This window comes from Panthera pardus, unplaced genomic scaffold, assembly GCF_024362965.1.
Source record: "Panthera pardus isolate Hobbes unplaced genomic scaffold, ASM2436296v1 HiC_scaffold_22, whole genome shotgun sequence".
Lineage (NCBI taxonomy): Eukaryota > Metazoa > Chordata > Mammalia > Carnivora > Felidae > Panthera > Panthera pardus.
Window position 1 is genome coordinate 13,353,951 of NW_026526788.1, and position 12,755 is coordinate 13,366,705.

The 12,755-nt window shown below is 42.3% G+C and overlaps 1 protein-coding gene across 4 annotated transcripts in view; it reads left to right on the top strand.

Moving 5' to 3' along the window:
* Positions 1 to 12,755, top strand: part of PRKG1 (protein kinase cGMP-dependent 1) — a 1,256,614-nt gene that overhangs the window by 204,475 nt on the left and 1,039,384 nt on the right. The gene's annotated exons all lie outside the window — the stretch shown is intronic.

Below are 12,755 nucleotides of genomic sequence, written 5' to 3' on the forward strand. Positions count from 1 at the left end.
AATTTAAATTTTTTCGATAGAATCAAAATGATTTCTTTCCGTCTTTCAAAGAAGGGTCAAAAATCTGGCCCAGCTTTCTCCAAGCAAATTACCCATCTTGTGAATTTCCTACCACAGTTACATACACGTTTTATTCACATAAAAAGTCTGCAGTGTCTAAATATCATAATTGTATGTAACAATGACAATGAGTAATGAGTATTTTCTCCCTTCTTTGAAACTGTCGTCACTTTTTAAGTGTTTGAGGCCACTAGGATGGGGTAAACTACCCCAAGTTTGTTAGATCTCGTTGTGGTTTCTTGAAAATGCTTGACCTATAAAACAGAAGTTATTCTGCCGATAGAAAAGGAAATTACGTGATTAGGCTCTCCTTTGTTTCATAGTTGATGAATTATTGATGTAGTGCTTTTCATGTTTCCGTCTTCCCTAGCTGTCAAGTTTAGTACAATGTGAATGGACAATTAAGAGTATAGAATTTTCCTAGTTGATTTCGTCTGTGGCTCTAAACACTTCATGCCATTTTCTTCCACTATCTGATAAACACCGAGGAGGAAATTCAGGGCTAACTGAGCCAGCTGTGTTTATCCTCCACTGGCTGCCCTCAGTCTCATCGTCAGGACTTTAATTATAACTAATCTCATCTACCCATGGGCTATTTTTTGATGACACAGATTCTGAGAAGAAAAACACCCATGAGTAACTTTAGAAGATCATAAAACTTTTCATGTAGGTTTTCATCTTGACAAATGACATTACGCCCCAATTACGGGTTGTTTTCTTTCATTGTTTTATATTAATAAAGCCAGTCAAAATAATTCTTTCAATATCCATCTAATGTAATTGCTTAGATCAAAAATATGTTTAAGTATGTTTTCTCACACATCTACCCTTTGTTCTTTCAAGACACTATTAGAACAGAATGATGAATACAGTTATGACACCATGATCCTTCAGAAAATAACTTGAAACGGCCCCATTTTTTCTTTTGTCCCCCCCACCCACACCCCCCCTCCCCCGCAGCTTTATTGGGATATAATTGACTTATACCATTGTCACCACGATGGTTCGATACAAGAAGAGATTGTAAGATGTTTACCGCATTGAGGTTTGTGAACACATCCTTCCTCTTGCATGATCACCTTTTTCATTGTCGTTATGGTGAGAACATCTAAGAGCCAGTCTCTTAGCAACTTTCAAGTACGCAATACACTCTTGCTAATTATAGTCACCATGCTGTACGTTAGGTTGTCACAGCTTACCTTATAACCGGAGGTTTGCACCCTTTGAGCAGCGTGTCCCATTTTCTCCACCCACTGGCAGCCATTATTCTACTCTGTGTACGTTTGGTTCTTCTCAGACTCCACATCTAAGTGAGAGACAGTATTCGTCATTCTCAAAGCGGTCCCATTTTGAAATGTGACAGGTTATTATTGAGTTCCTGGAGCTTGTGGGGACCGGGTGGTCCTGAGCAGATGGGCGTCGGCATCCTAGAAGGTGAACCATGGTTGGTGTCCTAACCCAAGAAATAAAAAGATACCATAGGACGAGTCTGTGTCAAATCCCATAGAAAACGCAAAGCAATGAGATGTGAGCGCCACCTTCCAAGGGCAAGGCCCAGCCCAGAATGAAGCAAATTCAAGGCTCACCATCCCAACAGCCCCGAAAAGGAGAAGAGCAAGGAGAAAATGGAATTGGATTTTGAATCATTTATGAATAAAGCAGAAGTATCTTCCATTTAGCTTTACTGGTCTTAGCTACCTTTCGCGTGTGATAAGGTCAGGCTCCATTAACGATAACACAGGGAACCTTCCTCACAAAGTCTTAGCTCCATAAGGGTCTTGGCATCACCCAGAAGAACCAGAGGTGAAGTCAGTCTTCAAAAACCAGAAGAGTGCCATCTTGAAGTGAAGGGGCCCTTCAGAAAAGGGGCCTTTGGGATCGCAGCCTCTTGGAGGAGTTTTCTGTGACCCAGGTTTGCAGAGATCCGGGAAGAGGCTGTCCCTGGCAGAGTTGTATGTTCTTGATGAGATGCGGAGCAAACTTAACTCCTGGGCTTGTTGTTGTTGGTTTGTTCCTTTGTTTGTTTGTTTGTTTGTTTGTTAAGATGGCGTCAATCTTTTATGACCCAGAAGCCTCGAAGATCATGGACGCAGTAAGTTACGCTTCATAGAACGTGGGCGCTGATTCTGCCGGCTCTCATTCTCCGGCCTCTGGTTGTGCACACGACCTGTGTTCGCCGTGCCTGCCTCCGTGTACACGCTCGCATCTCCCTTCTGCACATTGCGTTGTGCCCAGCTACGGAATGGAAGGGGGTCTCAGCGATCCTGGACCGGCATTTACAGGGGTCATCGGAACCAAAGCTTGAGGGGGCCCCCTGCCCACCGTCACACAGCAGTGTGGGGCAGAGCTGCGGGGACAGTCCCTTGATGATAATTTCATGCTGCTTCATGGAAATGAAAACAAACGTGGGGACTCTTGGCTTTTCCGTCAGGTTTTCCCCTCCAGCAGAGCCATTTCTGTCTGTGCAGCAAGGACACTGGTTCGAATCGGGTCACACTGGCCCCTTGCTCTATGACCTTGAGCTACTTCTTTTATGTCAGCTGTCTCAGTGTCTTCATTGGTAGAATGGAGAAGCTAACAACTCCTAGAGTGAAGAAGCTCAACGAAGTTAACATTCACGACGTACTTAGAATAGCGCCAGCCGATAATAAGTGATCAGTAAACATAAGCGGTCATCCTTCTTGTCCGTATTGATCACTCTTGATCCCCTCTTGTGTTTTCATGAATACCACTCAGCACATTCTTGTTTGTTAGCTCCTTTGTTTCGAGTTTTAGTCTATTCCGGTTTTCTCTTCCTAGGTCTAGTCATTTCAGGGTAGGGACAGTGCCCTATGTTTCTTCTGTGTGCCCCCGTAGGCCCCGACACAGTGTTGGCTGCAAAATACGGGTGCTCCCATGCTGCCTTGTGGTTGTGTTTTGCTTTGTTTTGTTGTGTTGTCTCGTGCCTTTCCTGCGGGTTGATGTGAAGGCAGATACATTTCTGATAGTTGCAACTCTGGCCGAGTTTTGGATGCTCTCCGAATGCCAGTTAAATGCCAGTTAAAACATGGTAGCATATAATATGCTTCGTGTTAAAGGAAAAAAAGAAAAGGAACAAAGATCACCGCACGGTCATAGCCTCCGAACGTACACAAAAAGGTCCTCAGAATATGTGTTTGGGATGGTTTTGGGAGTGGTGGGTAAGAGGATAGGATACCTCGTATACTACCAGGGCCATTATGTAAGACTCTGCGGGATACTTTCAAATTGTAGGTTAGTACCATAGTGATACAAAGAGTGTCACTCTTAGACCTGAATTCGGGACATCATTTTACTGTGACATATTTTTAGTTCATATTCTTGGCTATGAGTTAGAATTGTCGGTGAGATTTTTTTAAATTGAGCTGTAATTGTCCTATAACGTATTTGTTTCAGGTGTGCAACATTGGATTTGGTCTGTGTGTCTATTGCAAAGTGATTACAACAGGTTTACTTTATATCCCTAACCACCCCACACAGTTTCAGTGTCTTTCTTGGGATGAGACTAGTCTTCCGCACCCCCTCCCCCATCCCACTCCAAGTATTTCTGTAGTCAAAATGGCATGCTGCTTTGGAACATTCCACGTTTTCTGACTTCAATAAAATCAAAGAAAAATTTATGTTTTCATAAGGGACCAAATAAATGTATACAGGTCAAGAACATACAAAGAACTGTATTATAGGAACAACAAAAATTGTAAGCAAAAATGAGGACATTTTTGCCATTTTGCCTTAAGGTGCTAGCAGATTTCTACCAGCGAATGGGGTGGTGAAGAATGTCACTTGTTCCATGTTGTCCAAAGAGCCTCCCCCTATTTTTTTTTAATATTAAAGCTCTAAAACCTATATATAAACAGTAAATGTAGAGATTACATAGTAAACTCTTGTGTTACAGTTGTTTATTCGTTCAACAAACATTTATTGAATGCCTGTTATATGCAAGGCCCCATTTGAGGACACAGCCTGAACCAGATAAGTTTTCTGAAAATTCACCATCACATCTGGAATTAAATGGAAGTACTATGAATGCAGAATTGGAATTCAAGGAGAAGGACACTAATATATTAGTAATAAATGGATATATATGTAGAAAGCCTATGTGTTGGACACCGTACTGTGTGCTCTATATTTATTAATTTTTTTGGTTCACATCACCCACGCATTTCTGTAAAGGTGACTTATTTGCCTATTATACAAATGAAGAAACAGAAGATCCCAGTTGTGGATTGGCTTACCTACAGCTACACAAACAGTAATAGGCAGAATCAGGATTTTAACTCAGGTCTCCTGAATTTTTGGCCACTGACTTACCTCACACAGATCTCAGAAGTGGGGAGTCAAAGTAGTTGGTTATGTGTATGAGCATGTGTGTGTGTGAGTCACCAATTTCATAAACCACCAAATTGAATTTAGGTCATACTGACAGTCAAAAAGCAGTTCATCTTTTGTTTTCTATCTATTTAGCCATCCATCTATCTATTATGTGTCTATCCATCTATTATCTATCCATCTCTTTTAATGTTTATTTTTGAGAGAGAGAGAGAGAGAGAGCGCGCACGAGCGTGCGTGCAAGCAGGGAGGTGCAGAGAGAGAGGGAGACAGAGAATCCCAAGCAGGCTCTGCACTGTCAGCCCAGAGCCTGACATGGGGCTCAAGCTCACGAATTGTGAGATCATGACCTGAGCCAACATCAAGAGTTGGACGCTTAACCGACTGAGCCACCCAGGCGCCCCATCTATCTTTTCGTTCCACAAACGGAAGCCTGCATCTCCCACTTTTCTTCATCCATTTTGCCCATTTGTGTTTTACATTTGAATTTTCTTGTATTAGTAACTGTACAACCGATTGAACAGTTCCTCATCAGCCAAGTTAAGTAATAACTAAAGAATCTAATAAATAATAAGTAAACGTAAAATGCACTACCCAGATTCCTGTTGCCTGACGCTTGCCTACAGATGATGATCATGAAAACTACTCCATTGACTCTTTAATTAAGCAAACTGAGCAAATGAATGGATTAGCATCAGGAGAAATAGAATCTAGACAATAATAAATGCCTGGTGAGAAAGCAGTGCAGTAGGAGGAGATTAGCAAGGCAGGTGGACATTAATGGCAGTGAGAATGTGAATAAAGTACAGCATAAATGGGAATGGCCAGCTCCTGGGGCCATGAGGGAAAGAGTGACCGTGGATGATAGCAAGATACTCCAAAAATGGAACATAACAAACTGGATGCACTAAGGCGTTCCTGAAATTCTGGACTCATATGGGGACCCTCGGGAGTTCTCTTCCTTTGTCCTCCTTTGCCTTTGTTTCATCATTAACGCTTCCATTTAGGGGCTCCTGGGTGGCCTAGTTGGTTAGGCATCTGACTCTTGATTCCGGCTCAGGTCGTGATCTCGGGTCCTGACATTGAGTCCCATGGTTGGGCTCCACTCTGTGCTTGAAGCCTGCTTAACATTCTGTCTCTCTCCCTCTCCTTCCATCCCTCCCCTGTTTGTGCTGCCTCTCCTTCTCTTTCAAGACACAAAACACATGAAAAAAACCGCCTCCATTTAATGCAGTGGTCAAGCTTTATATGGCTCTGTGGAGTTCTGGAGCTGGGTTTGAATTTCAGCTTTGCCATCGAGGGGGCAGCGAAGTCTACACCACGCTATTTGGACCTCCACTTCTGCGTAAGACCGAGGTGAAAGTCTTCCCCACGTTGTTGTTCTGTGAACGTGAGAAGCGGAAATGCCACAAAGTAAGCAGTGTATCTGTTGTGATGTCAGGCACATTGTGGGTAGATGGTCCTAGGTGGTTGTGCTCCAGTTGTTAAGCTAACTTCCTGCCCTTTCTGCCTTATCGTCTCTTGCTAAAATGCTTGGGCTGATAGCAGTGGAGAAGGGACTGGAAAATAGTAGTTCAAACTGTCGGACTTGAATATACCTCTGAGCTTTGTTTATCAGTCTGGACTCTTGGAATCCATGACCCCCAAATTAATAAAGGAAAATACTACTAGTCCTCAAGCTACATGTAACTCTGGGAAATTAACTTGGGTGAGCCAGGCTGAATAACGCCCTCCGAGGAATAATATAACACAGTGGTGCCAAGATTGATCTTATTTAAATGTCATCTGTTCTCTGCTGTACCTGCCCGACCCTGGGTATGTTTACAACCTCTCAGAGCCTCAGTTTCCCCATCTGTAAGATGAGCGAAATAGTATCCACCTGTTTCAGTCCTTCGGGCTGCTATCACAAAATAACCACATACTGGGTAGCTTATAAACCAGGGACATTTACATATCATGGTTCTAGAGACTGCGAAGTCCTACATCAAGGTGCTGGCATGGTTGCGTTCTCTGCAGAAGCCCTCTTCCTGAGAGCCGGTGACCTCTCACTGTGTCCTCACATGGTGGAAGGGGCTGGGGATCTCTGAGTGGTGTCTTTTATAAAGTACTCTTCCCATCCATGAGGGCACCACCCCCATGTCCTAATTACCTCCCAAAGGCTCCACTTCCTATTACCACTAACTCCAGGGGCTAGGATTTCAACATACGATTTTGGGCGGCACAGACATGCAGACCAAAGCACCGCCTCGCCAGTGTTTTGTGAAGAATAAATGCATGTAAGTCCCTGGATCAGTGTCTGGCTCCTAGCGAGCACTTAAAACCTAATCAGGCCAAGTTAGACTTATTTTTATGCCTTATTTGCATCTATCTTGTTTCTAACTGAGATTGATAATATGGTGGTGATAATGATGATGGTGGTGATGATGATGGCGATGATGATGGTGATGATGGTGATGATGGTGATAGTGCTGGTGATGATGATCATGGTGTTGATGGTGATGGTGGTGATAGTGCTGGTGATGATGATCATGGTGTTGATGGTGATGGTGGTGATAGTGCTGGTGATGATGATCATGGTGTTGATGGTGATGGTGATGATGGTGATGATGATGGTGTTGATGGTGATGGTGGTGATAGTGATGGTGTTGATCATGGTGGTGATGGTGATGGTGGTGATGGTGATGATGGTGATGGTGTTGATGGTGATGGTGTTGATGGTGATGATCAGGGTGTTGATGTTGATGGCAATGGTGGTGATGGTGATGATGTTGATCATGGTGTTGATGGTGATGGTGATGGCGATGATGATGATGTTGATGGAGATGGTGGTGATGGTGATGATGATGGTGTTGATGGTGATGGCGATGATGGTGATGGTGGTGATGGTGATGGTGGTGATGGTGATGGTGTTGATGGTGATGGTGATGATGTTGATCATGGTGTTGATGGTGATGGTGGTGATAGTACTGGTGATGATGATCATGGTGTTGATGGTGATGTTGATGATGGTGATGATGGTGATGATGATGATGTTGATGGTGATGGTGGTGATAGTGATGGTGTTGATGGTGATGATGGTGATGGTGATGGTGGTGATAGTGATGGTGATGATGATCATGGTGTTGATGGTGGTGGTGATGGTGATGGTGTTGATGGTGATGGTGTTGATGGTGATGCTTATGGTGTTGATGTTGATGGAGATGGTGGTGATGGTGATGATGATGATGGTGTTGATGGTGATGGGGGTGATTTAGTGAGTCTCACTAGTGGCCATTTATTGTGGTAAATGCTTTTAAATGCATCATCTCTTTTAATCCTCATAGCAACCCTGCGTTCCAGGTACTATTATTATCCCCATTTTATAGTCAGTAAAACTGAGGCTTAGAGGGATAAAGTAATTTGACCAAGTTATACAAGTAGCAGAGATACTCCTGAAACCTAAGGAGCATGAGTGCAGAGCCTCGATTTATCTTAGGAAGAAGTTTGTATATTCGGCAAGTTAGGGAAGGTCCCTGATAGCCCACAGGCACCGTGAATGACTCCACCTTTTTCACTAAGATCTTGGATCCACATTAGTACCAGAGCGTGAATGGTGAGTCAAATATTAATCTGTGTCTCATATTGAAGAGGACTCTTCTACGGTCAGTGGGTTTTGATGCTCTTAAAATTCCACTAAATCTGTAGTGTCAAATGCTGATAATGTTCAGAATGCCTTCACCTGACTAATGATCAGTCCTAGGGACCAGAGCCTGGCACATATCCTGAGACACTTTCTATTTCCTCCTGTTTTCTAGATTTAAAGACTATAAATCACTGTGTTTCATTAAAAAAAACCACTTCAGTATAGAGATGTCCAGTATTTCCATATGGGTAATATAGGATAGAATTATTTTCTTCCAAAAGTAAAATATGTATTTCTTTTTTTAAATAAAATTTATTTATTTATTTTGAGAGAGAGCATGTGTGTGAGTGGGGGAGGGGTGGAGAGAGGGAGAGGGAAAGAGAATCCCAAGAGAGAGAGAATCCCCACTGTCAGTGCAGAGCCTGATACAGGGCTCGATCCCATGAACCGTGAGATCATGACCTGAGCAGAAATCATGAATCAGATGCTTATCCAACTGAGCCACGCAGGAGCCCCTAAAGTATGTGTTTCCTAGTCATCAGTTCTATTTGCCACTTTGAAATAGAATCTAAAAAAAAATAATAATGAAGGAGGGAGGGCTGCCTGACCTTTGGAAACTTTTCAAAATCTCTTTAATCTCTCTGCAACTTTTCTTTTCTGTAGAATAGCGGGGGTTGAGGCGGGTCTCTACAACTTTGAAATTCTAGGACTCTTGACACAAAAAGTTGTGATTCATATAGGTGGCTATTTTGGAATAAGAAATCTCAACCAAAAAAACCCCGTAGTCTAGACTTTTATTTAAAAATTCATTCTGCAGTAGTCTCAAGATTTAACAACCCACCAAAAAAAAAAAAAAAAAAAAAAAAAAAAAACCAAAACCAGACACATGGCCAGAGAGTTAGGATGTGAGCCCAAGGGTGATCTGGTTAGAATATTCCATGTTGTGGTAAAAAGCCTGATAAGTATCTCACGTTGTGCAGAAGTAAAGTATTTCCTCTCAAAGGGAAAGTATTTATTAACTTGAATCAACTTTTAATTTAATGGATTATCAGTCAATATGGTAAAGTGAAGTAAAAAAACTCCAGTTTCCTTTACAAAAAGATTATTTGGGGACAGGAAGGTGTGGACATGAATCCTAACAGCATCGCTTCGTATCTGGAAGTCTACTTCTGAAGTCCCGTTCATTCATTCACTCACTCTCTGATTTATTAAGTGTTTTTCAGAAATATCTGCTCTGTACCATGTCTGTAGTTGAGTGGAAAAAACAGACACATATACCAATCATTGGAATATAGCTATTTATTTTTTAAAAATGTTTATTTATTTTTTAGAGCAAAAGAATACAAGTGAAGGATGGACAGAGAGAGAGGGAGACCCAGAATCCGAAGCAGGCTCCAGGCTCCAAGCTGTCATCACAGAGCCTGACGCGGGACTTGAACCCACAAACCATGAGATCATGATCTGAGCCAAAGTCGGATGCTTAACTGACTGAGCCACCCAGGCGCCCTTGTAATATAGCTAATTAAATGCTAGAACAAAGCCAAACCCATGGTTCTTGATGAGCAAAGAGACATCTAAGTTAGCTGTCATTTATCCGGTAAGGGTCCCCGAATTCTTACCAGGGAACTTCTCGCTTGACTTTGGGTTCAGAGATGAGTAGGAGTGTGCCTCAGCCAGTACTCAGTAAGTGTTACTTGAATAACAGAAATGGTGGAGAAGGATGTCATGAGGCATAAGAAAGCATAGAAATTTGGAGAATGAGTTTTCAGCAGAAGATACTTTTTGTCAGTGTCCCTCAGGAACCACCGGCACCAGAATCGCCTGGAGGGAATGTAAATGTAAATCTTGGGGTCTCCCCCTTCACCCACTGAATCAGAATATAAGAGTAGGGGCAAGGGCCCTCGGCCTTTGTAATAAGCATGGCATCTCAGGTGATTGTTTTCTTATGATAGTTTGAGAACCCCTGACAGATTGGATGTTAGAAGGTGATTGAAGACGAGACGGGGAGGGACCAGATCATGAGGAGCTTTGAATGCCATGCTAAAGGTTTTGCCTTGGTTTTCAGCGAAGTGCTCCTTTATTTCCACTTTATCTCACTATGCTTTGAAACCCTGTATTGTCTCTTCTGTTCAGCCTCGATAGGGCAGAGTCGAGAGCTGGAAGGCTTCTCAGTGAAATGTTGATTTGTCACTTAGAGCCTTCTAAATTAGAGAGACTCTACCTTAGGGTAGAAGACTCATTTCCAAAATCAACCCTCCCAACTATTTTTTTTCTTACCCGCAAACCCAACTTCTCTACGGCTGGCCATCAGAGATCGCATGCCAAGCAGAAAGCAGGGACACATGTCACCATGGGCACTGACTTGAATGCTGTTTGATCTGTCCACCCACAGCCCTTCCTCAGCTCCCAGGTCTGATCAGCCAGCCTGCGCGGTCGTGCATCTGGTCACAAGTCAGACCAAGGGTGGGGGGGACATAATGTGGCACGTGTTTCTAAGGGGACCAGTACCCTGGAGCTTTCCCGAGAGACTCGTCCGGGGGCAGGTCAGGAACTGTCTTTGTGAATTGTTCAGAATGAGAGCTGAATGCTTTCCACTTACCCTTATTAGTTTTAAAATCTGACCTTTACACTCAAGCCAAATCCATTACTTTCAAATTATTTTGCTGTATTTCTTAAGCCTATTATGACTTTTTCTCCCCCACCATAAAAGTAATACTTTTGTAATCCTTTGGTAATATGTGAGATTACTATTAAGAAATCATATCTAATACTCTATGGTGATGCATTTTGGGCACACAGTAAAAGATGAATATTTAGTTATCAGGGTTTCACATTAAAAAATATATAACCAAGTTTTTGTGTCCAAATTTTCTGGGAGTTTTTTGGTGCTCTGCTGAATATTATAAAAATTCCAGTCTTTAATTTTATTCGTGTCTTTTTTTTTTTTTTTTTTTTTTTTTGGCAGAAAGGAATTCCAAAAGGGGTTTTATGCCCTTCTGTCTAGGTTACATGAAATGGAAGAATGTATTTGTGTTTACATCAAATATCATATTTTAGCAGTTTCATGGTATGTGAGCCAGTCGAAATGGCTTCATATATGTTTGCACGTTCAGGAAGCGCACAGCCTTTAGCTTGCCTTTCGACATTGATGGGAACTCACTTAAGAAACAAGGTACTGTATTAAAAAAAGGCAAACCCCTCAATTCAGATGGATCCAGATTTGATTCTTGGGCTCATTAGCCACTGACAAGGACGTCTTATTCATCAAACGATGCATATTTTAGTTATTCTTGTGCTATAATGAAGTATCTTTGAATTGGACCCATTCATCCCTGAGGCAGGGTGAGTGTTACTTGCATTTGAATTGCCTCCTTAATTCAGTTCAAACATCAGTTTTCAATTTTCCAATTCTTTCGCTGTTTAAATTAATCAAACAAATTAAAGATGAATGATTGCAGGCTCTGTTCCTATAGTAACAAATGTCACATTCCGACACCTTCAGAAGCAAGGTTGCTTATTTTGGGCTTTCTTTGTTTACGCTCTTCAAAAACAAGGGTGAGCAATCTTGTTTTATTTATTTTTTTTAACTAGCCAATAATTTCCTAACAGGAGGCACAAGCAGGGTTTTTCTGATGGACAGATTACGGCTCAAATAATTTTAAAGTTGGCATCAGTGTTAACTTTGGGAAAACAGAGAGTACCTTAGCTTTCCAATTCCTTAAAGACCAAGGTAGTTTGGATATGTAATTTCTTTTGTATCTATTAGGAAGATGTCTCAGGTCTTAAAGCATTTGGCTTGAAGAAGAGAGATATGCTGGCAGTAACGGGACACTCAGAAGTAGTTATTTTTCTAAACTTTCAACTAATATTTGTTAAGTGTAGGAGGTATGTCAGGCCCTGGGGTAAGAGCTGGAGATACAGTTTTACAGAGAAATAAAGTTTTGGTGACAGCTTTATGTTTTAAGTCTGGGTTAGGGGCAACGCGTTTTCTCCGTGAGCTGCGGCAAATTTCCATTTGGAAGCGTTCTAAATTCTTTACTGCATCCCTGAGGATTCAGGGTAGGGGAGGAGAAGGGACATCCTTTCTGTTATTGTGAGGAAGGAGAGGTTGTAAACTGGCGGGGGTAGGACCAGACTGTGGTCCTACAGTGTTCAGCACTGTAGTCTTTGCAGGTGGTGGGAACAGCTCTGTAGCCCCCAAAGGGGGTTGCTTGTATGGACCGTGTTGAAGGCAGAGGAATGTCTGTAGAGGGAGGGGAAGAGGAAGAAATGTTTGTGTGTGAAGGCTTATATGAATTCTATTTATGTGTTGTGGACTTTTTCAAATAATACTCACCTACACATTCAATTCTGCCAGTATGACGTGCATTTCTGAAAATCGCTTTATGCAAATTTCACAAAAATCCGCCACAGACCTTGTGGGGAAGATGGAGTTAGGGACACAGCAGTCCCAAGCGTTGTCCACGGCATATAGAAAGACGATAGGGGACCGAGTAAAATGGTGGCACACTTTGACACAATAATTGTTAGGCAGTACGGAAATAATACAAGGCCACGGTGTTTTACCTTGAACAAGACCCGAAGTTGTCTGGTGCCTGTGAGTGTTGGAAGGATTGCAGCTTGTGAGTTACCATGACGTGGTGGAAGGCAGATTATGTGAAAGCAGATGGCAAGTGTTAACCCTGGATGTGGGTCCGTGTGATTCACAACACACGGAGGTGGCTGG